The sequence below is a fragment of the Arvicola amphibius genome, chromosome 8, assembly GCF_903992535.2.
Source record: "Arvicola amphibius chromosome 8, mArvAmp1.2, whole genome shotgun sequence".
Taxonomy (NCBI): domain Eukaryota; kingdom Metazoa; phylum Chordata; class Mammalia; order Rodentia; family Cricetidae; genus Arvicola; species Arvicola amphibius.
The window spans coordinates 23,072,815-23,098,409 of record NC_052054.1 but is presented as its reverse complement, the minus strand read 5'-3'; the positions used below and the strand labels follow the sequence as shown (position 1 = coordinate 23,098,409).

At 41.5% G+C, this 25,595-nt stretch overlaps 1 protein-coding gene across 5 annotated transcripts in view; it reads right to left on the bottom strand.

Moving 5' to 3' along the window:
- Hivep2 (HIVEP zinc finger 2) overlaps positions 1–25,595 on the bottom strand; it is a 191,077-nt gene that overhangs the window by 61,167 nt on the left and 104,315 nt on the right. For all 5 annotated transcript variants that reach the window (XM_038340008.1, XM_038340012.1, XM_038340011.1 and 2 more), the window contains one exon: positions 19,381–19,482. The gene's annotated coding sequence lies outside the window, so the exon portion shown is untranslated. The remainder of the gene's footprint in view (positions 1–19,380; positions 19,483–25,595) is intronic.

Below are 25,595 nucleotides of genomic sequence, written 5' to 3'. Positions count from 1 at the left end.
TGCTGTTTGATGCGAGTGGTGGGGGATGTCTCACTCTGAAAAAAATCTAGATGGATCTTCAATGTCTTCCAATGGCCCAAATCTTTCAGATCTGGAGGCAACCCCGTGAAGTTTGGAAGGGTAGCCATGAAGGAAAAGATTGCTGCCTGCCGATTCCTCAGAGCTGTTCAAGCAGACGCTAATGCATTCAAGTCTCGGAGCCCACACTGCATGTGTTCGTCAATCACAGGAGCTAGAATTCACTTCCGAACTGGGAATTAAAAAATCAAATGCCCTTTTTCCACTTTTTTTTAAAAACTTTTCTCTCCTCCCTCATCATTTTAGTTTGCACCGTACCATCTGTCTCAGCCCATGTAGAAATACGCTGTGCATGCCGGGCAACAGACAAGGGGAGCGGCACACCTCACAGCCCCACGTGTCAAGCGTGGAGCATCTATCTCTAAGGCAGGTTTGCCTCCCAGCCTGACCATCTGGGGGACTGGTTCTAGCTAGCAAGCTTGGCTTCTCAGCCAACACTCAGACTTTCAGATTTTTTTCCTAGTTGACAAAATGTCAAGTAGTGTTCAAGAAGATAAACACTGGCAAACTTATTTTCCCTCTAAAACACAGCAGTGTAGACAGAAATATTCAAAGTGTACCTACTAAAGCAGCCAACTAGGAGGCTTTGATGGCAAAGGCAGAGGCCTTGTCATATCCCTGAAATACACAGACAGTCCAAATCTGACACTTTCCAATACGATTCGAGTTTGGGCTAGGAACCCTCATACAGATAGGGAATTAAGTAGAACAGGCTTTGAACCAAATGACAACAGTATCTTCAGAGGCAGCTTTGAGAGATGAGGGAAGGAGTCTTCCTCCTTGAGCTAACTACGCTGACAAGCTAAAACATCCAAAGGCCCCCTTCTTACACTCATTCCCCCAAACCAAAGTACAACCAAGACTGGAAATCCCTGGCGCACAGCACGGAAGTAATCCCGAGAAGCACGCAGCAGCATCCTGGCCAGGTCATGGGCACTGAGCCAGAACTTCAGCTTTCAATCCCATCCCTCACTCAGTGAACAACTCAGAGCATCAGATGGGGACTCGGGGTTCTTAACTGGTTAAGTGGGGATAAAAGCAATGGTGCCCTTAGACGTACTAAGAGCTTAAAGGTGGCACCATGGAGGGAGATGTTAGCCATTAGGTCTGTATTTTCCAGTTCATAGTTCTGACACAGATTTATCTAAAAGTCAGGGAGAAACAATGTAACAGTGTCAGAAGAGTCCCTGAGTTAGTTTAAGCAAGCCTGAGTTAGTTTAAGCATTGTTGAAAAGATTTGGCAATCATAAAGGAAGACCTACAGAGTTTCGAATATGACCACTGAAGCAGAATAATCTGGGGCTAATAGATTATTTTCTTGTTTCCCATAGGACAAGCACGTGATGCTGGGGTACACTGGGGAAAGCTTGGGTGGAGACTGCCACAGCTCGCCCACCAGGTCTAGAAATGGCAGGTGAGATGAAGACATTAAGGCCAGGATAGGTACAGTCTTCCTTATAGTCAAACATTTACAGATGAAGAGAAAGGCGCACGTTCCGTTGGCACTAAAATCAATGGTAGCTGCTAGAAGGCACCCAGCAAAGAAAGGACACTTCTTTGAATTCCTCTTCTACAGTATGATTTTAAGTAACTACCAAGTCATAAGGCCTTGATACCTGAGGGTAAAACAGGAGATTTTGTCTGGTCTTATACATTCCTGTCCTCTTCCCATGAGGATCCTATTTCTGCTTCCTCCATAGACAAGAGTCACAGAGAGAAATAAAACCATACCTACCCTCTCCAAACAATGGATGTCTAGAAGAATCTTTTTCAATTTCTATGGAAGTGAATAAGAGAGAATTTATTGCTGTAAAAGAGAATTGTTGGCATGGTCAAAAGGCTGGTGATTGTATGCTTCGGGAGAGTTTGAGAATGGACACCCGGAAGAGGATCTACTTCCTGTTTCTCTGAGCTCTTCCTATCTGCCTGCCTCCCTAGGAGTTCCACTGTCACAGAGGGAGAAGAGAGAAAGGAAGAAAGGGAGGCAAGGTGTTTCTCAGCAACCCGAGGAAAATCCAGTAATGAGTATATAGTATGCCTATACCAGAACGAAGAACAAAAAGCAAATGACCAATCCTATCCTGAATGAATGGATGAATGAATGAATGTTCTAGATGCACACAAAAGACCAGTTCTGCTGTCTTTCCCTATCAGATGTTTCTGGATCTTACAAGAGTATAACATTTTTAACTATGCAACAGAAAACACGCTCGATTATATTTTTAACTATATGAGACAGCCACATGGAAATCATAAGCAAAAATTATGAACAAGAGATAGTACAGGTCTAATGCCTGCATAATCTTTACTTGCCATATCATAAAAGCATTTTGTGAAGAGAGAGGACTAGCAGCTAGGACCTCTGTTGGTAGCAAAGCCATGGACCCTGCTATACCTGTTGCCACAGGTTCTCACTCTAATAAGAACAGGAATGCAAGCATGTGGTTTAGAGACCTGTGATACCTATTTTTTCCTCAACTGAATTCTGTACATCTGTAGTTAAGGGTCCCAACCTAGGTAAATGATGAAGTCCTTTATAATTCCACATAGTTACAGTCACTGAGCTGTGTCCTTGTTTCCTCAGCAGAGAACAATCACAAGAAGAAATAAACCCACTCCTCTCCTTCCCAACCACTCGAGGAAAACAACAACAACAAAAGCCCATTTCTAGAAATGCCCTTACTTTTCGCTGTGACTGGGAAGGAGGGAGCATTTGCTGACTTGGAAATAAATTGCAGACACGACCAGGCCTCCCCATCATACCGGCAAGTACATATGTAGCTACATTAACCCCAATTAACTACAACTCCCGTTCCAGCCCCCACCTGCTCACACAGGACCTCTGGTCCCCTTGAAAAGTCCCAACCAAATATTTCTAGGACTCCAGCAAGGGAACCTTCAAGGAGCCCACAGGCAATCTGACAGCCAGTCACAACACCATCTGCAGCTTCCTCCTGCCGGTGCCAGCTCCCTCTAGTGTCCTCAGGAAGGTAGCCCTCTGCCACCTCTGCAGATGGTGCCCATGGCAAGAATGCTAATGCCCAGATGCCCCACAGCCAGCAGAACCCTGCACCCAGGCAAGACAAGTTCGTGCCTTGAGTCTCATGCTTTAAAAGAGCCACATTCCATAAACACACACACACACACACACACACACACACACACGCACGCACACACACAATGTATACAATAAATGAAATGCATTGAAAACTACATGGCACCTTTGTCACGAGCATCAAGTTGCCTATAATCATAAATCATGGCTTCAAGAGTTTTGGTTCCTGGGGGATCCTTTAGCTCAATCTCTTTGCCCCAGTTAAAAAAAAAAAAAAAAAAAAAAAAAAAAAAAAAAAAAAAAAAAAAAAAAAAAAAAAAAAAACAAAAAACAAAAAAACTTGAAATGAATGCCCTGAAGGTTTACAGGTGGGGCACTCAAGAGTGTGTAGGTAGACACCATTCCAAGTACAAAGGTGTAGGCTACCTAATGCTTGGGTTAAAGAAAAGTTATAGTGCCTAGCTGTGGCTGTGAGCACAAACACAAAAGATTCTTGTGTAACAAAAGACAGCCACACCAAGCATCTCCCTGCTTCTCTCGCTCAGTGCTCTATCGGGCCAGCGGCTCCCCAGCTGCCGCTGAACTACTGCAGTATCTACAACAATTCACACGACACTTGACGAGTATTTTGCAATTAAGCATTCCTTCTTAGTCTGCTGTTAGTAAAGACGTCGGCCACAGGAAACATGATGTTAATTATTTATAGTCACATATAAGTCAACACTTCAGACTAAATCTGCACATGGCTTTAGTTCCACCAAAACAGCTTTAGACTTGGTTACACTTAAATACACACATAGCAGTTGTTAGAATAATTTATTAGTGTGTGTGTATCTATCTATCCATATATATATATATATATATATCCACACATACACATATATATCCATATATATATATATATATATATATATATATATGCTTGAACTGTTAGAATAATTTTGGATCAAAAATGTTTCACTTATTTATTATAATGCAGACTTGTTTTTAATGAATAATTTTGGATATTTGCTAAAACAGCTTTTTGAAATAACTTACAAAATTTTAAATTCTCATACTTTATTTTCTGAAGAAATATATTGATGTTCTTGTATAACTTTAACATTATTAAATTTTAGTATTGATTGGTTTTATGTGTGTGCATACACACATAGTGTGTGTGTGTGAGAGAGAGAGAGCTCATGTGTCTGAAGGCATGCACATTACTTTGGGGGTACAGATGTGTGTGCACCACACTTTTCATTTAAAAATCAGAAGGCCACCTCAAGTATCCAAGTCCTCACCTGCTCTTTGCATGAGACAGATTCTCTCGTTTTCTGCTGATACATAAAGCTAGTTGGCTCTAAAGTTTCTGTGAATTCTCCTTCCTCTGTCTCCCATCTCTTCATGGGAGTGCCAGGATCACAGACATAGGCAAAAGTGCTTGGCTTTTATTCATTCATTGAGCCATCGTCCCATATCCCCCTTTTGAGACAGGGCTTTCTGTATCTCAGACTGGCTTCAAACTCACTATGTGACAGAAGATGACCTTGAACTTCTGAGTGTATGGGCCACCATGCTTGGCTTATAGGGTGTCAAGGATGAAACCCAGGCTTCCAGACTGCTAGGCAAGTACTCTGTTCACTGAGCTGCATTCCTGGAACTATTTTAAATCTTTTAGGTCACTGGGAACAGACAAAGTGAGAACCTTGGCATATGTATCTTCTTGTTCAGAAACAGAAAAAGCACCCCCGCACAAAACCTAAAAAGAGGCATTCTGCTCCAAATCGAAAGCTTCAGACAATGAAAAGTAAACAAGCTTGTCAAGCTGACCCACGTAAAATACATTAACAGGATAGTTCAAATTCTTTAGCTGATGAAGATTTAATTGCTGCTCCAAACCATAAAAAAGATGCCAGAAAATTATCCCCAACAAATCTCCAACTTGAACAACTAAGAATAAATCCCTAGCAACTTCATGATTTTTATAGATAAAGATTTCATTACTGATTAAATTTAAAAAAAAAAAATGTCGGGGAGCCTTCACTTGAACTCTTACACTTGATGCCCAACAAATCCTGGCAGCTAGGACTTTCTCCCAAGTTATAAATTCTTAAGATCCAACCTAAGCGTGGCTTGCAATCCTTTCTCCTTTTCCACCACTGTCAGAAAATGAGTGCCACCTGGGAATTTTCCCGTGTGGCATGTTCACTCGGCTCCAGGCAGAGGAACTAAGGTGGCAACACCCATGGCCCGCATTGTCCCTCTGGGCAGCCACCTCTGCTTTCTAGCTAAAAACTAAACCACAGCTGATCCTCGAGTGGGAATGTGTCCGAAGAGTAAGGATGGATGGAGTAGCCGGAGTCTGATAACGTTCTTACTTACAGGCAAAAATGAAGACTTAGCTGAGCCCCTCTTTCATCTTTGTTCCATCTCTCTTCCGGCACGGCTCCTCTCCATCACCTTCAGACTCATATGTGTGCCCTTCTCAGACTTATTACAATGAGCGTCTAGTGGGGTGAACACCAGTAACGAAGGCCAACAAGGATATAGCAGGCTTCCAAAAGCATCACTTCATATTTCTGGCCATCGTCCATTACTTAAACTCTGAGGACAAATCTTGGACCAAGCATTTTAACAACTTAATGAACACAGTGAATATTTTGAATAGGATTGTCTCTTTTCTATTTCAAAAGCTGGGGGAAAGATGTTTCTTAGTCATCTAGATTGGGGGACTAACTCAGAATAATCTGTATTAATGTTTGGTAAAAGGAATATTGGCTTTCTTGTCTCAAACATAGAAGGAATTTTAGAGGTTTTGAAGATATATAATGAAACCCACTTTGTGTGTTTGTGTGTGTGTTGTTATGTTATGTGAAGGCTTCCCATGTTTGCCAATGCTGGGGCTACATATCCAACTCCTCTCTCAGGGCTGGGGATTCAAACTTAGATCTTCAGGTATGCATATGAAATGTTCCTCTCCACTGAGCCGAGCCATCTTCCTCACCCTGAAGTCCAGTTTTACACACACACACGTGCGTACACACACACACACACATACACACACACACGCACATGCATAAAAATGCAGATATATAAATGTGTATGTATTCACACTTACACACAAAATCAAAAAGCTGAATAACAACCGGGGAAGAGATGAGCTTCTTGCCAAGGTCTATAAGCTACTGTACAGCACAGAAGCAACCTTGGCTTCCTGGCAGCTCAACGTCCTTTCCAGTTAATGATGGTTCCCTCTCCAGCCCCATAAGCTGACATTGCTGCCAAGATATTGACACTCACACCCCTCCAAAAAAAACAACATGATTTTTAAGGATTTGAAAATGCTAGAAAATCAAGCATATAAATCCTATATCTCCTTACATTATTTTATATAATTAAATAAATAATTCTAACTCTTTATCTAATTATGGTCATTACTGAAATTTTACAGAACACTTTCAGATTCAATTCTCTTAGAAATCTTAAGAAAAGGCCTCAGTAACAATATTATCATTAGTTTAAAAGAGTTGAAAATGTGTTCTGTAGAAAATATTAACTAATTGCTTCTATTCTGAAGAGTAACTCCCAATGCCAAGCTTAAAATGAATTAATTTTTGCAATTTAAATTTTTTATCAGATTTCTAAAATATATAAAATCTGTGCATGTAAAATATACCATGAGTAAAGCAGATAAAATGAGTTATTATAATTCTAATAAGTATCATTTATACACATACATATATATACACACATATAAGTGTGTGTGTAGTTTTATTTTGTTTTTGAAACAAAGTCTCACTATTTATCCCTAAATTGTTTGGAAATTGCTATGTAGTCCAGGCTGGCCTTGAACTCACAGAGATATGCCTGTTTCTATCTCCCAAGCAATGGGATTAAAAGAATATGCTACCATGCTTGGCTCAGATACACAAATACATACATATATACATATATTTAAATTTTTTTCACTTCTGTGCATGTGTGCACACATGTGTGTGTGTACGTGCAAACTTGCACACATCCTAAGGAAGTCCAAAGAGAGCAGTGCACTGCTGAAGCTGTAGTGAGAGGCAGTTGTGAGCTGTCAAGTCTGGGCTGCATCTGAACTCAGGTTCTCTGGAAGAGCAGGCAGCACTCTTGACTGGCTAGCCATCTCTCCAGCCCCCTTTAGATGTATTTTAAGGTTTTCTTTGCATATTAGTTCATTTCTGAATTCTAAGGGGAAGGGTAGAAGAATGGAGCTTGTACCCTCCACGTTGCACCGGGTAGAATGGTTGTTGAAAATAACGCTCCCTCAAAAAATACAAGTTTGGTTTTGTGTATTTGATTTAGAAATGTCTTTTCAGCCTCTGAATTTGGCTTTCTAAAAATGTCATTTATTTTTTTAATTCTTAGAAGACTCTCTTCCCTGCTACATGTATATTCAAGGAACTTAGGAATCAAAACTTGGTCTCCAGACTTTGTGTAGGTGCTTGCAGGAAACTCAGAGAAAAGTTGATAAGTAACCAAAGCACTTTAAGTCTGGTGTCTGTCATCTGGAAGAGGTTCAGCTCACAACATACCCGTCACCCCAGCACCTGGTTAGTGGAGGCAAGACCATATGGAGTTCAGGGCCATCCTTGGCTAAACAATGAGCTTCAAAGCTTCCCTAAGCTACAGAAAACCGTACTTCTCCCCCCAAAACCCTAAAGAAACAAACTAATTAATTAATTAAGTGCACTTATGTTTCTAGATATGCCATAATGCTACATCCATTGACATGCAAGTGTTCAAAGAGAATTTTGCAGTTGGCTGAAAATTTCCTACACTTCTAGATCAGATAGAAAAGTTCTCTCCATCTCCACCCCATCCATTTTCATGTGTTGCTTAGGCCCCCGACAACTCAGTTACACTGGTGTGTCTTGCAAAATGAAAAGCAAAAGTAGCTGACCAATCCCTATCCTGAATCAATGAAGGATCTAGATGCATATATCGGACTAGTTCCTGTCTTTTCTCCAAAGTCATATATGTAAGATGCAAGAAGATACAGAGTTTGAAAAGATAATGGAGGTGTAAATGTATAATATTTAGAAAAATAATATAAAAATGAATTTTTTTTTCTTTCTAGAATTCAAAATCCACATTAACATTTTACCATAGTTAAAAAGGAAAACCTTCCAATTCTATTTCGGGGTGTTTTTAAAATACTAATATACTTCAAAATTAATAATAAATTAAAATATCTTAGTCACTGTAAAAAACATATGTTAATATTCACTCACAATAAGACTCTGAGTTTAGCCTTGGCATAATGAAAATTATTGCCACTTGTGCTTATAGCATAAAACACATTTTTATTTGCTTCAGAAACAAAAGAACTAAGGATTAAGAGCAAAGCCCCCTAGCCTCTTGGTTAAATCTGAATTTCTGATTATTTGAAACAGAGATGAACCTGCCAGTCTGCTACACATAACTAAACATTCACGTATCTGTGCTACAGAACAAGCAAGGAGGAAGAAGTGAGGGCCTTGTTTCCTCATGTAACATAAACAAGCTAAAATAAAAATGACAAATCCTGCAAGACCCAAACTCGTCATTCACAAAAGAAAACTACAAAATGATGAACGTGAGACAGGGACAGGATACTAAAAATGCAACTAAACTCTGGGAGTCTGGATTTAAGTCTCCAGTGCAAGCAGGTCCTCGGCTCTGAGCTTGGCCACTGGTTATAGCATCTTTACTGATGCTTCCAGAAACGGGGAAAGAAGGGAATCTGTGGGGACACAGACAAGCACCTGGGCCCCATCTGCCCTGGGGCTTCAGCTAAGACCTCAGCGGGAAGCCAGCACCCTGGGAGGCACCTTGTCCACCATATTCACCAAGGAGAGAGTCCCAAGGCTGCAGGAGTGAAGGCTGGGGCACCAGGATCTCTCCGGAAGCCTAGCTGTTTCCACTGCCTAGTTAAGAGTTCTCACAGGCTCAACAAAATGTGGGGTCCAAAGAAGCAGGAAACAAATCACGGGGGGAATAAGTACCTAATATTCACCTTATAAATGGACTTTCAGACAAACTCTCTTCCTATAATCTTGGGAAGCCTGCTTACATTGGCTCATTCCCCATAAGACACTTTGTTTAAAATTTTGCAAGTCTCTGCCCAACTCAGTTGCATTTCCTACTCATTAGCCTGGAGAAAAAGGGAACTCAGAAAATGCTCGGTGATTAAAGGCTCAATCAGTAAGTGGACACATGATTACAGATGTGTTCATATTCTCTGTGCACTTGTGGGTTACAGAACTCACGCTTTTTCCTCCCTCCTGCCTTTCCTTTAAGTACTCTTCCTATTTCTTCAAAATTAAAGGCTATATCAATACAATTGAATACATCCACATAATTTTAATAATATGGGTAGCTGCATGAAAATTTCTTTGTTGTGCCAGTTGCTCATAATAATTTCTTTAAAAATATACAGACAGGAAAAACCAAACAAAAGATAAATTCTATTCCTCCTACTCGTTGCTTGAATTCCACACCACAACCCTCTCCTTCTTCAGGCTATGACACAATGTGCCCTTGTATGTGACTGTGTGGTTTATCTAGTCGTCTGTCCATTAGTATCCCTGAGAACAGGAAAAGAAGTAGTAGGTGTGCGCATGCGCGTGTGTGCGACCGCGTCTGTGTGTGTCCTCCCACACCCACTTCCCTAGATTGTTCTCGGCAGAAATCTCCTACGTGGGCCATGGGCCAAGGAGAGCCCGAGGACTTCCCTGACCTAAGCCAAGGGTGTATAGTGCACTAGGCACCGTCAGCAGGGTGCCCAAGGGACCACGTGGGAAGGAGGAACTGAGGAGGATGCAAGGAGGGGGTGGGGAGCTGGTAGCAGGAAATCCAACACTTTCTGCAGTATTTTGAAATCGGCAGAGACTTTGCAGGACAAACACATTCTCAAGCGATGCCTCTAAGACCAGCCAGAACACAAAGATCTACCCTGGGTTTATATAAACTTTACCCAACAAGGAGAAAACACGGAGAAAAATCTCGGTCCTGCTCACGGATGTGCTTGATTACATTGTCTTCAAGACAAGAAATAACTTTCAAAATGCTTTTGCCCTCATTTCAACAACTTTCCAAACATGCTTACCTCCACTGTACACTGAAACTTTATCATGGTTGTTTGGGATTCGTGGCGGCAGCCACTGGCCCTTTCTTGGGTCCTGGTATTGACTGACACCCGGAACCTTCACACACCTAGCATATCCCCTGCTCCCCACCAAGAAAACAGGGCCCTCAGCTCAGGATGTAACTTTCAGTAGGAGCGCTTCTCTCTAGCAAGCTCCTCCTCCCTCAGCTTTCTCAAGCTTTCCTGTCTTATTTTCAACTGCATTTCAGAGAGCTCTGCGGTCTACAAACACAGCATCCCCCAGGAGTTCCCAGCTGAGGCATCCAAACATCATGGGATTGGATCATGAGGGCACTGTTCTAACAAACAGAGCCAGTAATGGATTCATGATGTAATGGCATTTGGGAGGTAGGAGCAGAGGCCTGACTAGAAGAAAAAGGAAGGAACTTAGGGCTGGGCTTTGAAAAGGATCGTGTCCCTAGCCTCTTCTTCCTGGTCACCACAAGGTAAGCAGTTTTGCTCTACCATAGTCACACAGTGATGTAGCCAAGTGGCCCTGGACTGAAGCCTCTGTAATTGTAAACCAAAATAAATCATGTTTCCTTTTCATTGGATTCTTTTAAATACTTGGGACAAACATAAAAAATAGACACGTAACTAAAACACTTTCAAGTACTGGATTTGAGTTTCAAGGCCAAGTTGCACATCTGATTCCTGCCACATTTCACACCTTTCTGGTACAGAATTAACATTATTCCCACGACCCTTGTTCAGCTCCCACCATTGCAGTTAGAGAAGTCTGTTCTGAATTTTAGGGAACGGAGTCCATATGTAAAATCCCCAAATAATATTCATCTATTTTTGGTAGAATAATTCTCATATTCCTCAATACATATTTCAACACCCAGGATAATGTATGGAGCTGAGCTGGTATTCTGTAATTTGGATTGGCTCCCTGACATTTACTAAAAACACTGAATTGAACTGTTATCTTCCTTTTGTGTCTCAGCCCTCAAAGCTGGACAAGAAAATATTCTGCAGAACAGATAATTTACTTACTGTGATCTCTCGGAATTGTCTCCTTATTTGTGTTCCTACAACCGTCTGAGCTCAGAACTCAGAGAGAACTAGTAGCCTCCTGGCTTGTCTACCTCCAGTTTTTCCCATTTTTCTCTTCAATGTTGTCATTAAATAAGACTTAATTAGATCCTCCCCATAAGCCAGTTGTGTGTTTCCTTAGCTGAAACGTGTGGCAAGATTCCTCCAATTCTCTCTAAAGCAAAGCACAGGGTATAATTACTGAAAGGCTCTTTCTACTCTTTAGCCGGCCTCCACGTCTCTCCTTTCACATCTTCTCCCAACTCATCGATGCTATGTCTCAAATACGCAGCTTCCTCCCTATTCCATGTTTAAAACAATAATATTCATCCCACGCCTTGCTACAGGTGGGCACAATTCCTCCCATTTGACATGATTTTCCCTTTGTTTAAAGTAATCCTTAGGAAATCCTATCTGATCCTCGAGGCCCCCTCCCCCAACCTGAGACATCCATGAGAGCACGGATGTCACAGAGCGTTCTCTTTTGACATTCCTGACTCATGGCTACAAACTCCCCTCTATTCAAGTCAGGTAAATACTACTCCTAAATCCGTTCTCCTCTCTACTTCCCGGACACTAACCTGCACATGGCAGAACTGCATCAAATAAATGCTCCCTAAATTTAATAAAACTAAAGTTTTCACAAGTAGCCAAAAAAGCTCAAGTTCTATGAAAAAAATGGGGGGGGGGTGGATGATGGCTCAATCCAGCAGTGTTGGCGGTTGTGATGATTGGTGTTCTCCAAATTTCCACTTAAAGATGATGACAGAATCAAGCTATGCTGCAGTCAATGAATTATTTATTTGCGCACAAATCACTCTGTTAATGGAAATCTTTCATGGCTTGAGATCTAAGATATGCTCGCTGCCCTATACTTACCACATGTTCACTTTCATCATTACTGCACAGATAATGACAAAGGTAATGGCAGTGACAGGATCATAGGATGCTCGTAAACTAACTCAATCCAGAATAGCTCTTCTGAGCTGAAAACGCACCTCTATGGTTGGGAAGAGCAGTGGATTATACCAAACCAGTCAACTCATTGCTACCATCAAACGTAAAACCTAAGCTTTTCTGGTTGTTAGATACATCAGCAACTGAAAGAATAAAGTCATTCAAGTAGCTGGTATATTTGTCTTTATTTTGGTGCTTAATACTCCCCCCCCCATTTCCCTGATCCATACTGTCAAGTGAAATACATCACAGGAAAAGAATGTGTCTGTGCACCACCTAGGGTTGCAAGGGTCAAACTGTCCCTTTGCTGTGCCACTTCAGCAAGTCATGAAGGGCAGGGGTCATGCTCCTCAGAAGGAAAAGGCAGCTCTGCCCCAGTCTGTCTTATTCTGGAAGGCTGAAAGAGACACTCAGGCTCATGGGAGTATTGAAAAGTAGCGTGTTCCCACGGAGGTGAATTCTTGGGAAATCTTGGCAAGGGTTAGGGATGAAAAAAACCTGAACCCCTCCTAAACCTTTGGGAATATTTAATGAGCTGAAGGAAAAGCAAGAAGAGGAAGAAGACACATCTTTTCCTGTGAGTTCTTACTTTTAAAGATGAACCCTCATGAAAAAATGTAAAGAATAAAATACACGGCATTTTGTCTGTTATTATCTCAAATACATAAAATCAAGTTGATCATGCCACTCCCCAACCTGGCATCTCTCTTCACTTTCCTTTTATGTGAAAAGTCATTATTTTAACTCTAGGTTCAAAGCCTCCTGCTCCCACCTCCAGAGCATATGCATGAAAATGAGCACTTTGAAAAACACAGAGAGTGAGTGGGGGGGGGGGGGGGGGGGGGGGGAGGAAGGGAGAGGGAGAAGTCTCCATCCAATCAGGATCCCTATATACTGCTTCCTATATACTTTTCTTCCAATTGTCTGTGGCCTGTCAGTCCTTTGTACTGCCCTGTTATTCCAGCTCAGGTCCCCAACAACTGCCCTACCCCCCACTTCACAAAGAAGTCAGATGACAAGGCCCACTAGGTACAGCTGGCACCTTTTCAGTGAAGGACAATCCTGGGCATGCTGCCCTGGGACACACAGGGTACAGTAACAGCTACCAGGGGTGGTGACCTGTACTAGTGTAAAGAGAACCTGAAGGAAGGAAGTAGGGCCGAAGGCAGCCACAGAAGCCCGGCAATCAAAACCTGGAGTGTGAGGAACTGAGGAAGAAAATCAAGTGAGAAAGAAGTCCCTGAGCCTAGGAAACAAACATTCACTTAAAGCATCTAGGCAGGGCCTTTGTCTGTGTTACAAGGGTGGGAGGAGACACTAAGTGCATGCCACTAGGTGACAGCCCTTGAGTGACTTAATGTGAGCACGCCCTAAGTCCCCAATGACTGCTACACCCTTTCACCCTACCCTGCTCTGCTCCTACCAGGGAACACAACTCACAGGAGCCTCCTAAAGGGCCCTCTACTCAAAAACACTCAGCACCTCCCCACCCAGGGCTCCAGGAAGCATCTAGGCCTTCACCGTGCAGTCAGTGCCAGTGCGGCAGGGTCATTTTGGCTCAGCTTTTTACCCCTAAACCTCCCAGTATCCTACACATTCATTGGTTCACTGGTCCCACGTCATTTCGTCTCAGGAGTCTTTGCACAGGTAATTGTTTTTTGCTGCCATGGTATTTGTTTTACGTTGAGCATTTGTATTTTACATTTCAAGAAGGTACTAGACCCAAAGACAGCATAACTCAAGGAAGGAGGAAACCCAGGGTGGAGTTCCATAGAGCAGCCATTCCGAATGGAAGTTATGGACTTTATACTTCACTATCGAATATATTCATATATACTTAAACTTACCGTCTTTGGGTTTGGTTTGTCTTGGTGCATGATTTTTCTTATTTGCTGCCTTTTTATAATAAAGTTTCAAATGAGAACATTGAAAGGGGCACTAAACGCTTGGAAATTTGTCCTTGCTGACCCTGGTGCGGATATTTAGTAAGATTCAGACCTACTGATCCATAGCACTAATGCCATGGAGTCATTATCTATGTATCGATTTCTCAGACTCTAACTTGAATTTTGAAAGGAAACTCACAAATATTTTCATGAAATGCAACAAGTAGTTATGGGATGTCAACTATTTTGCTCAAGCCTTTTTATTTTCCCCCAGGCTGAGAAAGATACGGATATAACAAAGATCTACTGTTGCTCTCAAGTGGGGCCTTTAGATACACAGCACAACAAACACACAATTCACATAAATTACTTCGCCATAAGGCGCCCACACGCACGTGTGTGCACACACACACACAAGAAAAAAAAGTCAAGAGGTTACATGAGAGGAATAGAAGGATTGAATGGATTCGGAGACCAGATAAGATAAAACAGAAAGACCGGTAACTCTACGATGAAGGTGTTCACCAGACTATGACATCAGCAAAGTTCAGCAATCTTTAGTGTCAACAACAGACAGGGCAGATAGTACAGCAGGGAAAGTAAACTCATCATTTGGGAATTCATGGATAAGAAATCACTGTGGCATTACATTAAAACATAAAATGAGAACCTCCATGGAGGTGGTTTTGTCAATTACCCACTTTAAGCATTTATAAAAAACGCTGAAACTGACCAAGGAGCCTGGATCCAAGAATTCATTTTGAATCGGGTAGAGCATTGCTTGAAGATGACGAGAGTCTCAGGTAGGGGAGAATGACTGGGTAAACTAGATTGCCCCTGTCAATGTCAAGGCACATTCGGATGCCATGTTGGTATTCGATCTTCTGGGCTGGCTGGAGAATCCCAAAAGTCTGATACTTCTCATAATTTCAGTATGGCTTCTCTTTCCTTATATGAATCAGACTAAACAGAATGTACTGACCATATCTGCAAAGCTCCAATATTTGGATAATGTCTGTCAACTAGACCCATGCCCTCATGGGGACTGTGACATGCTAGCTGACATTAGGTAAATCAGGGTTGTGTTCTGTCTTGGTGATTGATTCACTAGGGCTGTGACTTTGACTAAACCACTATCTGTATCACCCAGCTCTCTAGCCATAGCCTTCATTTTCTCACACACAAACTAAAGCATACGGAGTTGTTTTCTCCCGGGTGATAATACAGGTGAACACTGTTTGCAAATGATGAACCACGACACTGGGTGTTAACACATACAGAAACAAGGCACCCAGAGCCTCAGTTTCACAGTGGAGGGGTGGAAGTAACTGATAAGAAGTTCCCCACACAGCCATCATACAGTTCAAACCAAAGGGAAGAGGCAGAAATACCTCTACAAAAGAGAACACTGTAAAATCAGAGAGCAGCCTTCCATCAGGGTACTGAATAGCTACAGAACAGACATGGGCTGAAATGTGTTGCTCGTATGACTGTCTTAATGGACGCTGATTGACTAAATTGATTTCATGAATGAATGAAATGTGTGGCCAAGTGAAATGCTTGAAAAATTCAGGGAAATACTTTTTGAAAAATGGAACCAGATAGCTCATAAAATCGACTAGACTCATGGACTCCATATGGGTCTATTATAATCATGAAACAAAGTGAGGTCACTGGAAATCATGTACTGATGCTCTTAAAAGCCAATGTTCTGGTTCCTCTTGTCAATACTCAAACATGTATGATACCCTCTTCAGTTATAATAAAAAAAGAAGGGATTTACATTGAAATGGCTTCCATGCACATGAAAATCTACAGAACTGCCCCGTTACAAAAGGAAACAGTTCGTCAGCTATACTGTGACAATTGACAGGAGCTAATTGCCTGCAAAGACAGGAGAAGCCACAGTAAGCACAACAGGTTTGATGGACACCATCTGAGCAGCTGAAAAGTGTCCAAATACAAGAAAGTGTTTCCTTTTATTTCTTCCGAATGTTTAGAAATCAGAAGAATTTTAAAAATGTATATGGGCATAGCAGAAGAGAAGGGAGCTATGGAAGGCTAAACAACGGGTCTGAGGAAATCACAAAAATAGCAATTTTGACAAATGTCAGAAATAGGAATTTTGTACTTCTTAACATAAGGCTTCAGCAATTTATGATTCTAAATATTAATAACTGTAGTAGTTATATAATTCTGGGAAAGCTAACTACTACTTTAAAATCCAATATTCCCAATAAATATGGATTCTTAATTCTTCCTTTAAAATGACCGTGAACTTATAGCTAGGATCTTGAATTATACAGCTTGCTCAATAAAGGCTAAAATGTTTTCTCTTCCCTCCAATGCAAAGACAGCACTTATCAAATTCCTAAATAAATCTACCCATTCAATGAAGGACACTTCCACCTGAGAACATAGATCAGAACCCATGGTTACAGACCCAGGTTTTAGCTAGAAATATAATGTTAAGATTGGTCAAAAGCATTACCACCTTGAAGGAAAACAGCAGTGTATAAAAACCAAGATTATTATAAAGATGAAATAATTCACATTTCTTATTCTTGACAGGAATTACCATAAAATGAATATTCTAATGGCTGCAGAATTTCCTTCTTTGCAGTATCTTTCTATATGCCACAAATCTGTGTTGGGGGATATTTTATTATTTAGAGGATAAGCCCTTGAGTGAGAGGTCATGGTCAAATTTCCCACTAAAGTCTATGAGAAGACAATGACCTTATTGTCTGTACACATTACGAGCAAAACGCAGAGCGGGAAACCCTTCCTAAAACAGCAACTGGATGAACTGAGAAAACAGGCCATCTCTGTGAGGTAGGTCCATGCTGGTAGGCTAAAGAACGACCAGGCATGGAGTGGACAGAATGTAGTTCCTATACAGTCCAAACAGTTCCTGTTCAACTGTTAGCACTAACCACCGTCTTCGTGATCACCCATAGTCACTGGCTCCTTCTAATAGTCACTGGCTCCTACTAATAGTCACGAGCTCACACTTCTGCTCAACCATATATTTTATCTTTGGAGAATGTTGTGGATTAAGTAGCACACTTATGTAACACAAAACAAAGTTTTTTTCAAGGAGCTAACGTCCAAGAGGCCCAGGGCTCAAGCAGCAAGGCCATGTCTACTTTCAGTCTCTTCTGCATAGCTGACATTACACGTCACAACTTGAAACTAAACATGAGCACTGTGGCGCACACATTGGAGGAAGTATAAAAGCCAAGCCTGTGAGTAATATTAAAGTTGATGGTTTGGGGTATTAATTTTCATCTTCTGACATACACAGAAACTACTAAACACAATCAAGCTTTGCTTTTGAAACTTTTTAAACATCTCTCTTCCTGATGAGAGTTTCATCTGACTCCTAATTTCTCTTTAAGTATCCAAAACTGTCCCCAAATGGCACTATGTGTGCATAGCAATGAGAACTTGGAGTCACATATGAGTTTTGAATACTGAACCTTACAAGGCAGGAGGAAAAAGATTCCTTGCAGTTTTTAGATCCAAAGTTGCTCCTCTCCTGAATGTCCAGAGACTACACAAAGGAAGCAAGATCTAAGCCTGAGACCTCAAGGCAAATCACCTCAGATAAGGCAGCTGCTGGTAGCCAGTCCAGACAATATTATCAGCGAGAGACTACCTAAGCAATGGCACCTTTAGGGACTCACAGCCAAACAAACATAGGTGTTTGGTTTTGTTTGAAACCGCCTCCCTGAGTAATTAGACACTTCCTTCTCTTATTCATCAACACTCGCTGGATTTTTAAATGACTCTGGTTTATCTGAAGAGAAATTAAATAGCAATGTATACAATTTTAACATCATGGAAAACGTGTAAGACTTCAATAATTCCATTCTTGTGACCTAAATTAGGAAAAGTTTCCCCCAAAATTCTCTGTTACTATGAAAAGGGTTAATTAAAGCATGAGTTTGCCTGTGTTAAAAAAAATCATCAAGCCCTAAAATCAGAATCATTTAGACTTTCTGATGCCAAAAATCTGTTTGAGAGAGCAGGCTCTACTACGCTGACATTTTAAGAGTAGCCAAAGTCCTGTTCCCACTAAATTCTGGCAGTCCCTAGCGATCTGGGAACAGCCCAAACTCCTCCTGGTTCTCAATTTTCTGTTTGCTATCTAGCAGAACATGAAGGTCAACTGAGCAAGTCCTAACTTACATGTCTGATCATGTCACACACAAACCGAAATTTTCATAGCATCAGAATGGCTTAATATGGCAAGATGTGGGATTTCCTTAAAAGCTCATTGTATCTTAGATTTAAGTGCAATAAGATGCAGTTATGCACATGCACACCACACACACACACACACACACACACACACACACACAGATTTTCCCCAAAGCAAAATAGGATATTCACATATTGATCCAAGACTACAAGAAAATTACCAATAAAATAAAAGGGGTTCAGTAGAATCTGGAGTTAGCATGTGCAAGGGGTGTGGGCTCAATCCTCTGCATCTAACATAATACAATGAAATGTAAAAGAATTATTGATAAAAGGAGCAATTTCAAATAGTAAATTTTTCCATTGTTCAAGCAAAACAGAGAACAAAGACAACAGAGATGACTCAGTGGGTAAAAGTACTTGCTCAGTAAGCATGAGAGTCGACGTTCGGATCATAGCTCCCAGGTAAAAAGTCAGGCATAGCCTTATATTTGCTTATAACTCTAGTATTGAAGAGGAAAAGCAAGGAGAGCTTCAGGAGCTTGCTGGCTCCTAGTCTAGTCAGTGAGAGGCCCCTCTCAAATGATTAAGGCAGGGAGGCATAGAGCAGAATATATTGACATCCTCACCTGGGTTTTGTATACAGAGGCCTGTGTACCTGCATGCGTATGCACATACACCCTACACACACACATCACCCATGCACATATGCCACACACACACATCATACAAATGCACACATCCCCCCACATCTCACACACACACACACACACACACACACACACACACACAGACATAAACATACACCAGCCAAACACATCAAACACACAATTTTAAACCTGAAATAATTCTTAAAGCTGCAGGACAGATTTACAAATACATTCATTGAAGTCACAGCCCCAAGGTCTAGCACTGATTTTGAGGGCTTCAAACTATTCCTGTCGAAATCTCACTTAACGCCCACTTAACATCACACCTTGGTAACTGAAGTGAAACCACAGAAAGCATGTACATTCACTTACCTATTGGCTGACTGTTGAGAGAAGATTCCAATCAAATCAATTCACTTAATCTTTCCAGTAGGTCTGATTATCATTGTCTTTGACAAAACTCACAGACTTCACCTAAGGAAAACACACAGAGAAGAGCACTTCAATAGGGAGCTGGATGCTCTCTATAACTTAACGATACAAAATTCAAATCGAGACTAGAAATATGTCTTTTCTGGTACCACGCGACAAAGTAACAAAAGTATTTGGTAACTGACTTAAATTTTATAATTGGGACAAAATGAATGTTCAAGCATAGAGAGATTAAAGTCACGGAGTGAGATGAAAGAGTTTATTTCCAACCCCGATAGGCACATGGGAACAATTGACCACATAATGCAAGGACATTAAAAATCACATGCAAGCAAGCATGGAGATCGTTCTGGAATAACCCCCATTGATTACTGTAATTGGCTGACACAACAAAGATGTAGGTTGTGCTTCACCAAAGCCATTAAATCTTAGCTACATCAATTTCTGCTGAGGAACAGACACTAGCACCTAGATGGGTGACTTATTCGTAAGAGCGATCAACCCATCTTGAAAAGAATTCAGCAGCATGGGTTTCCAGACCATTCCGAGCATGCTGTCTTGTTTCCCCCGGCAGCTGTTCGCAGCAGTGAAGCCCCATCGACAGCTGATTACAAGTATAACCAGCACATTCCACTCGTCTTGCCAGCGCAATGCCCGTCCTGAGGTCCAGAAATCAAATTACTGTCTCAGTTATGGGAGCAGTTCCAAGAGAAAGCGAGCAATAGCTCACCTGGAGAGAAACTAAAATAGACACTGGAGGATGGGGGATGGGGCACGAGCACAGATGACAGAAAATTACACAGCTCCCAGGGAATCCTGAATCGGGTCTCACTGGGGCAGATTCAGTATTTCCAAACAAGCCGGTATTTTGAAGTCACAGAACATAAACACAACCCCATCCTAGTCAAAGTTCAAGCCTATATTCCAAAGCCATAGTATATACATGGTTCTTATTGCACAGTTTGGATTATGAGACAGCCACTTCTCTAGTCTTGCTCCACAAGCTAATGAAATCAATCAGTGTTTAGAAGAAACCAGCATGAAATAAATTCGCTATCACTTCTAATTTTAGAAGATTTTCACTCCAAAAAAAAATTGCTGATAATGGGTAATAAAAATAACAATAGCCACATCCAAGAAGAGCCTATAGTAGTCAAAGGAATATGTATGAACTTTCAAGAAAATCTATGCCAAGATTCTGGCCTCATAGCTGTTCACTGAATGGTATTCAGGAAGCTCACTTGGGCATAGACTCAAGAGACTTCTTCATTAGCAAAGATAAACAGTCCTTATTATCCTTGCAGAGTTCCTGCCATTAGTATGACAAGACAAATGTCATGTGCTTTGCTTATTAACTTATCCATCCATTTATTTCTGTGGTGTTGGGAATATTACTCAAGGCCTTGCACTTGCAAACTAAGATCTCAACCACTGCCCTGCAACCCCCCCCCCACCCAGTTCATCCTGTGAAAGTGTGTGCGCAAGCGCACATGTTTCCATATCTCTGTATGTGCTGGTGTCTTGTGAGTCTGCATCTGTCTGTGTGCGTGTGCTAATTTTGTTGAATCAATAAATAAATCACCATGCGATGAAGTGCAAGATGGCACAACACAAACACTATGTCTTTGAACACTTAAAGCTGAGAAAATATCTATCTTTCCTATTTTGTTGTTATCTAAGCATTTCGAAGGCTTTCAAGAGACAGTGCTACCTAGGTTTGTGGCACAATTTGTGAATGTAGAGGCTGGTGCCTGATTCTTTCAGTTAGTCGTTTTCGAGACTAGACTAGGACTCATCTCCTCATGAGGCAGAACACACTTCATGATCCCTTCTTCCTACACAGTTTCTTTTCATTGTATGTGGCTGTGTGTCATGTATGTATGTGTATTTATGGTACCCGTGTCTTCTGGGCACCACTGTATATTTTGGGACAGGGACTCTTGCTACATCGGGAACTCACCCACTGGCTACGCTGCTCCCTAGCAAGTGGTAGCAAGCCCCCTAAGATCTCCATTTCTACTTCCTGGCACTGGGACTGCAGATGTGCTCAGGCACACCTGGCTTTGTGTGTGTGTATAGGTGCCGGGGGATCTGAAGTCGGGTCCTCATGCTTCTATACCCAGTACTCTACCCACTGAGCCATCTCCCCAGCCCTCAAGCTTGACAGTTATTTAAAAAATTTTTTTTTAATTTGTACAACGTAAAAGTGACCTGGACAAACATTGAAATCTAACATCCCTTTCCAGTCTTGCTCGCTTCTTACATAGAATAGGGTTTCCTTAAATTATATAATTTTTTTGCCTCCTAAGAAGTCTAAATTTTCTGAATACGACCAGTCTTTAGGCCCATCTGTTATCAGGCTCAGATGCTAAAAGCCTTTTCACCTACACAGCTACAAGCATCTTTTCTCTATCTGTGGTTGGGGAATGAGCAGTGATTTCAGATGACTTAAGGACACAGTTACCTCCTGTCAAAGTTCAAGAGTGGCAAGGAGGATACACTCTTGGCCGTGACTGGCATGGTGGCATGCCTGCCAGTGATGAGCACAGAAGAGACAATTATATTGCCTGTAAGCCTAGGTGGTGGCATTTTAAAAAAAATGGTCATTTCCTTCGAAATAAACAGTGACACACGGCATTACAGTGGCCGACAATCCTATGCTGCAAAGCAAAGAAACACAGAAACGTTTTTTACAACTAGCTGAAGAGCCTGTGTCTAAACTGCCTCCCCCTCTACCTTATTTCATGGCTGCCTACACCACACTAGGCACTAGTGTGGCGGGAGACGCTGCTCAGTCAGAGGCATTTTGGAACCATCAGAAAGGCAAAGTTCAACAGAACTTTGCGTTTCAAGGTCTAGCCAGTAAAATCGTCTATCATTAGCTAATACTTGGCCGTGCTTGTCACAAAGTGGACTGTTTTAGCTATTTACATCTGATAAATCAGACAAGCCCACAATGCTGGGCTTGTATGGCTGGGACTGGACCGATGGCTTTCCCTGCTCGTACCCAGGGCCCAAGCTCTGCAAGCTCATGGAATACTCCTTGGAGCAGGGTAGTGCTTCTCTGCTGAAGTAGCCCCCAACAGCTGGAGTAACCATGAGTCACCCCGTCCTTCCACACCTGGGCTAGCGTTGCACAATCTTCCAACACTCTCCTTTCCCTGACAATGAAACCCAGGCTCAGAAGATCAGTACCTCCCAGGGTCTGCAACGAGAAACGGATTTCCTGGTTTCTTTTATACGGTGTCTCCTTTCAAACTGAGGCATCTCACCTTAGAAAAAAAGCCGACTGAGTATTAACTCTGTTAAAATTGTTTCTTGGTTTGGGAGAGGAAAAACGAGTGCAAAGAGAGAAGGGACGCCAAACACGGCAAACTTCAGACCATCCCGTCACCACTGGCGCCACCGAACAGCCTGGTTAGCACAACCACCCTGTTTAGTTACTTATATTAGCTTTCCTTAGAGCTAAATAACAAAATTGTAAATATCTGAACCAGACAGACAGTCCTATTCTATTACACAAACTCAATACGCGTACTGGCATTTACACAGATGCCCTTGTACTGCATAAGCACTCTTGATTCTTTTTTTACCTACTATTCTGTAAGCATTTCTTTATTTCCATGTATTCGAGCTGCTCATCTTTCCTAGCCATGTCCTAGTCCACAGAGTCTGCATGAAGTCACATCTTACATTAGTCTTGTCCCATATGGGGAAAGACTTCACATGTTTTCATCTGTATCACGAGAAATACTATTTTCCTTAAAATATTATCAGAAAAAAATTATTAAATCAAAAGGCAGGAATATTTTATGAACTCATATTTAACCCATATCAAAGGATTTATCATTTCTTACAAAGCAACCAACAACAAATAGGTATCCTACATTTAGCAAATGATCTAACTTTGTACTTGACACATAAAAGACGTTTATTCAATTCAAGTTGTACCTCAGTTTCTTTTTTATTATTATTTTAATGGTGACAGCAATTCTGCTACTGTTTAATTTGTCTTTTATCTCTAATTAAAAAAATTAAATAATCATATAACTTGACCATGTTTAGGTCCTGGCTTTACTTTTACAGTTAAATGGCTTTGTATGCAGGGTGTATGTGCGTGCGTGTGTGCGTGCGTGTGTGCATGTGTGTGTGTGTGTGCATGTGTGTGTGTGTGCATGTAAGTGTATTATCCTGTAGCTGCAATTATAGGCGGTTGTGAGTCAACTGCTATGGGTGCTGGGAACTGACCCCAGGCTCGCTACAAGAGCCAGCACCATCTTCTCAGCCCCTGGTTGCTGGATTATTTTGTATCTTTACCTGGAGTCTGTGGAGTCAGTTTCTCACTTCTATTTTTATTATCTCAATCCACATATTGAAGACGGAACGTTGATTCAAACTGTAACACTATGTGATCGGCACTGCACTAACGATTCTGTGTTGTTGCATGAACATGCATGCACATTTTGGGCTGCTTCAGGTACTTCTGCTTGTGGTGTGTCTGAGTCTGTAGAAGGACAACCTTTGCTCCTTGTTTTTCTTGTCCTAACAATCTCGGATACACCTGTGTGCTTGCAACGTTCTCAGCTGCTTCGCTCCAGGTTATGCAGCCTTCATTCCCTGTATTCTTTACCCCTCATTTCAACCATACACAAAAACTTCCATTTGGATTGTGGTTAAAATTGCACTTATCATAAATGCAATATTTAGGTGTGATTAATGGGAATGTCATTTTAGGACTTTAGCTTTCATGTTTCCATGTTAACCAAGTACACTGTATTATAAATTATCTCTGTGTGGATGACACTCCGACTTTCACATCCCATAAATGTTCACATTCTGTTAGCCTCCCCTTCCTCCTTTCCCGTTCCTATTTTACTTGCTAAAAATACATCATGCCTATCCAGCAACTAATTGTGCTAATTCCTTTTAAGTCTTCCAGAATAATATCCCCTGTATGTGGTTAAACAGTGATTAAGTAGACGATAAGTATTATAAGTCCTATCTTAAATAAACCAGCTTAATTTTTTTTTGACAAAACTGAGATCAAACTATACATAAACATTACCACATCCACAAAGTACCCCATCAGCCATTTATTCCCCCATCTGAAGAATCCTTGAGCTCATTTAAAACAAAAACGAATGCCTCAGACAGCCCAGTGCCAAGTAACTTCCTCCCTCCTCATTCTCCAATGTCTCCCGCCTCTTCTGTCATCTAGGCTTGGATTCAAAGACAGGGGAAAACAGAGTACAAGTGACCTGGAGACATAATAAAATACCAGGCCTTCGTGACACAGGTAGAGACAGGAGGATCAGGAATTCAAGGTCAGCCTCGGCTGCATTGCAAGTTTGGGACCAATCTGAGCTACATAAGATCTCTTATAATACAATATTTTGAACCTATTTGTTTGGACTGAAAACAGTCTACATTTTGTTGTGCATGCTAATTATAACCATACACCATCACCCTTGATTTAATGGATACTCAATAGGTACTGGGAAGCAATGTTACATTTCAGATAGCATAAGTGGTCCGTATATCTAGACGCTGTGTTGATGGCCAAGAGAAGGCCGACACACACAAATGAAAGAAGGAAGCATCTTCATTGTCCGTGTGAAAATCCTAAGGAGCAAGGCTGGTTCTGTGTTTACTTTAGAAGCCACACCGTGTGTTCAGTGCTGTGAAAGTACAAGAGCCATTTCTCTGCTTTACCAGAGAAAGACAATGCATAGAGAAAGTGGCAGATATTTCATCTGAACCATAGTTCCTCAAAGACTGCAAGATGTCTACAATTTTTTTCCCCTGGAGTTCAAAATAGCAAGCTGGGTGGGCGTGAGCAGTTCAAGGAGAAAGGAAGGGGGGGGAGGAGGGGAGGAGGGGGAAGGGAGAGAGAGGGGAGGGAACTAGTAAAAGGAGGAGGAGGAGCTATGGAAAGAAAGTAATCATACTGTCTACTCCTTGATGAGCCATCTACAAGAGGCCATCTGAAGAGCTGTGTATGATTTGCGTGAAACGATAGTTTGAGCCAGAATAAAATACAGATTATGACTTCACACAGAATCTCTTGTTCGTATAATATGTGTGTACGTGTATAAGTGTATGTATGTGTAGAAAAGAGGGAGAGGAAGAGAGAGCACACACACAAAGGTTGGCCC